General features: G+C 46.1%; 1 long non-coding RNA gene across 1 annotated transcript; it reads left to right on the forward strand.

Annotated features, from left to right (window-relative positions):
• The first annotated feature begins 1,693 nt into the window (after nucleotides 1-1,693).
• LOC114611601 lies at nucleotides 1,694-3,646 on the forward strand. Its single transcript, XR_003709866.1, has 2 exons — nucleotides 1,694-1,760; nucleotides 3,581-3,646. It is a non-coding gene; the product is annotated as an uncharacterized LOC114611601 (long non-coding RNA).
• The last annotated feature ends 486 nt before the right edge of the window (nucleotides 3,647-4,132 follow it).

The raw sequence follows: 4,132 nt of genomic DNA on the forward strand, positions 1-4,132 counted from the left end.
CATCTGGAGGACTGAAGAACATGGTGGAAGCAAGCCATAAGGGAAGTGCCTAAAATCAGACCACGGAGAGGACGGTGTGCTGCTGCAATTTACCCTGGTTGTCGATGCAGAGTAAACAGCTCTGTCTGTGGTCACCACCCTCTACCACTTCTGTAGCATCTGCCTTGGTCCCCATCTTCCTTAAGGATTATCGGTCATCTTCCTCTTCATCGAAGTCCTGGGTCTGCCTTGTAATGGAAAGGGCTGGTGGATGGAAAACCCATCCACCACCAGGGGGCAGGCTGGTCGCTTCAAGGAGGAACTAACAGGGCTGAAAACTGTTGCTGTTAGTGCCTAAGCTAGGAAGTTAGTCAGATCAGCTGTGACGTAGGAGCCTGCATCTTTGACTCCACTTACGAATTCCACTCCTGATTTCATGTCACTGTGCATGAGCCCACCCAAGAGTCACTCATTGGCTGGGAGGGAGTTGACTGGCAGCTAGAGGGCTGATCTCCATCATTCTTACTCACCTTTCCCACCATGGAGTGAAGGTCTCTGGGGACTATACACTTGAGACACGTGTCTAGATGCCAATCCTATGGCTCCTTAAATCTCCGTGACACTGATTTCCTAGTCTGTTTCCTCCAGGTTCCTGACCGGGCAACTTAATATCAACCACTGTTGAAGAATCGATAATATATGGGCTGGAGAAATGTCTCACTGGTTAAGAGCACTGAGTGCTCTTCCGGAGGTCCTGAGTTCAAATCCCAGCAACCACATGGTGGCTCACAACCATCTGTAATAGGATCCTATGCCCTCTTCTGGTGTGTCTGAAGACAGCTACACTGTACTCATATACATAAAATAAATAAATAAATCTTTAAAAAAAAGAATCAATAATATGTAATGTCAAGCTTCCTCATCCAGCAAAAACTGGGCAATAAAATGTCATACACAAAGACCAACCCTGTTTAAGTGGTTCTCAACCTGTGAGTCATGACCGACTTGGGGGTTGCATATCAGATATTTATATTACTGTTCATAACAACTGCAAAATTACAGTTATGAGACAGCAACAAAATAATCTTATGGTTGGGGGGCAGCACAACATGAGGAACTGTATTAAAGGGTAGCAGCATTAGGAAGGTTGAGAACCGGCTGGGCGGTGGTGGCGCACGCCTTTAATCCCAGCACTTGGGAGGTAGAGGCAGGCGGATTTCTGAGTTCGAGGGTTCGAGGCTAGCTTGGTCTACAGAGTGAGTTCCAGGACAGACAGGGCTACTCAGAGAAACCCTGTCTCGAAAAAACCAACCCCCCCCCAAAAAAAAGGAAGGTTGAGAACCACCACTGTAGGATGTAGGATGGTTTTCCTTGCTTACTGTGTTTAGTGGCCATTCAAATGTGTTGGTGTAGGTTTATGAGTCTAGCAAGGCTGGTACATGCACGTCAAGCAGATCCCTCTCAAGCTAACCTTGACTTCCTCCTCCTTGGTTGAGCTGGCATAGGGGACTCTTGGTGAGTATGGAGGTGGAGATGGAGGGGTGGGGCAAGAGAAGGTAGAGATGAGCCTCGAGGTCACCGACAGCTTGAACATTCACACACACCATTTTTTATTTGTCCAGTTCTTGATTGTCCTCCAAACTGATGTGATCTGCAGGTGCAAAGGTTAATAACTCTCGATAGATCAGGACTCATCCTTCCATGGCAGGAACAAATTAAACCTGCCGTAGTATTCATTGCTTGCTTCTGTCTGATCCTAGATCCCGGTGAGAGAAAGGCAGGTAGGTGGAAGCAACCATTGATTACCATCAACATCACCTGTGGGCGGAGTCTACTCCTGGGTATATGTCACCTGGGGCTCCACATGTGCTCTCTCATTGAGTTCTTGTCATACATAGATGGCTAGGGGCTGTTTTGCTCTCTGTGTAGAAATCAGGAGCAGCAAGGGGCAGGTCCCTTTGCACTGATGACCCTGAGTCCCAGAAGACTCACAAGCTAGCCTTGGCAGATCCAGAGGCCTAGAGCTGTTAAGTCTTGAGAACTGGAGACTGAAGACTCTGAGCTTTCGAAGCAGGAGGCTCACTCACTGTACCAGAGGCCAGAGCCAGAGGTTTAGTAGAGTCTTAGCTTCTGAGTGCTGAGTGTCAAGCCAATTAGCTCTTTGTAGCCTTCAGCAGTGCTGTTGATCTCTTGCAGTGGCTGGCCTGCAGTCTTTACACACAGCCTTTGCCTTCAGATCTTACAGCCTTTCCGTCCTCTGGAGTCTCCCCCACCTCTCAGCCTCTCTCAGTCCACTCTTTTTTTTTTTTTTTTATGTCTTACTTTCCTGACAATCTACCTTGATTGTCATGATCTTCCTCTGGAGCTCTTTAGTCTGCTCCTTGTGTGGTCCTAGACCAAATGAAAGGGAGGAAAGGGAAAGGCACGGCTTCTAGCTTCCATCCCTCTCCGTTTCCTCAAAGTGTGACCAGCTGCCTCCCATCCTCACCCTCACCCTTGCTCTTACAGCTAGGGCTACTCTTACTGCCAGGCCTTCCCTGCCACAACGGATTGTGTACCTCAAACTGTGAGCCAAAGTAAACCTTCCTTTATTTAGGTTGCTTTTGTGTTGACACTGGGAAAGTAAAGGAGGAGGAGGAGGAGGAGGAAGATCATGAATTTGAGGCCAGCCTGGATTCCATAGAGATTTCCAGGCCAGTCTACAATATATAGCAATTCCCTACATTAAAACAATGTAAACACCACAGAAAAATCGAAGTCTGAAAATGCTCGCAGCTGGTGGACTGTTTCTGTCTAGTACGCATATAGCCTTATAGTCATGTGTGATCTACATGCTGTGCGTATCGAGGGTCAGTTGTGTGAGCTCTTGAGCCTCTCTTTTGTTTGTTTGTTTTTGTTTTTGTTTTTTGTTTTTTTGTTTTGGTTTTTTGAGACAGGGTTTCTCTGTCCTGGCTGTCCTGGAACTCACTCTGTAGACCAGGCTAGCCTCGAACTCTCGAACTCAGAAATCTGCCTGCCTCTGCCTCCCAAGTGCTGGGATTAAAGGCGTGCTCCACCACCGCCCGGCTTGTTTTCTTTTTTGTTTTTATTTTTTTGAGACAAGATTTCTCTGTGCAGCCTTGGATGTCCCGGACCATACTCTGTTGACCAGGCTCATCTTGAACTCTCAGAGATGTCTGCCTCCTCAGTGCTGGGATTAAAGGCATGGGCCTCGCTGCCCAGTAGCTCTCCTTATACCACCCGTACTCACAACAGCAGTGAATTAAATCATACGAGTGTTGCATGATCCGTTTTATTCAACAAATGGAATGTGTATAGATACCAGGCATGGTCTTCATGTCCAGAGTAAGTCAGTGAACAAAGAACAAAATACCTTCTCTCCATAGTATCTGTACTTTATCCCAGAGGATACAAACTACCTTTTAGAGAGCTCAGTTGAATGCTTTGGTGAGACCCAACATATGTAAATTGCTCAAACTGTTGCTTAATTTGGTTATGTTTGAGACAACTGTAAGAAGATTGGAAGAAATACTTCAATGTTCTGGAAGGATTCCACTCTCAGAATACTGCACAAGTGTCCTTAAATCTTCTTCTATTTTAGGAAAATCAAAACTAGAAAAGCACGAATACAGTTTATACCAAAAAAAAAAAAAATCAAAACCTCAAAGACATCTAATCAACAGACCCCAAAGAAGGCCTATGTCCACACAAAGCATTTAAGGTAAATATTTATTTTTTCCTTTTTCAAAATGAGTTTTTACTGTGCAAGGAATGCTCGTTTCAACTGGGTCAGGTGATTTCCTCTCCTGGTGTTTGAAGACCTCTTCAATCAGAATTGCTAGGGAACAGCAGTTTTGAATTAGGGATTCTGGAAGTGGCCTCTGGGCATCTGCAGTTAGACAAGCTTCCTAGGGACCTACTCCAGAAGCCTGTCTGCCACTGACTTTTACCACTCGGCAAAAACCTCTGGGCCGCTCTGTGTCTGTCTCTGTGTCTGTCTCTGTGTCTGTCTCTGTCTCTCTGTCATCCTCTGGGTCTTCTTGCTCTGGACCTTTAGACTTTGAAGACCAGAGGTCTCCATGGTAGTTACTGGGGAGACCCAGCCTATGTTTGCAAGGCAAAGCCTTTCAACCATCAATGCTGGATATGTTTC

This window comes from Grammomys surdaster, unplaced genomic scaffold (assembly GCF_004785775.1).
Source record: "Grammomys surdaster isolate TR1022 unplaced genomic scaffold, NIH_TR_1.0 126118, whole genome shotgun sequence".
In the NCBI taxonomy this organism is placed as follows: Eukaryota; Metazoa; Chordata; class Mammalia; order Rodentia; family Muridae; genus Grammomys; species Grammomys surdaster.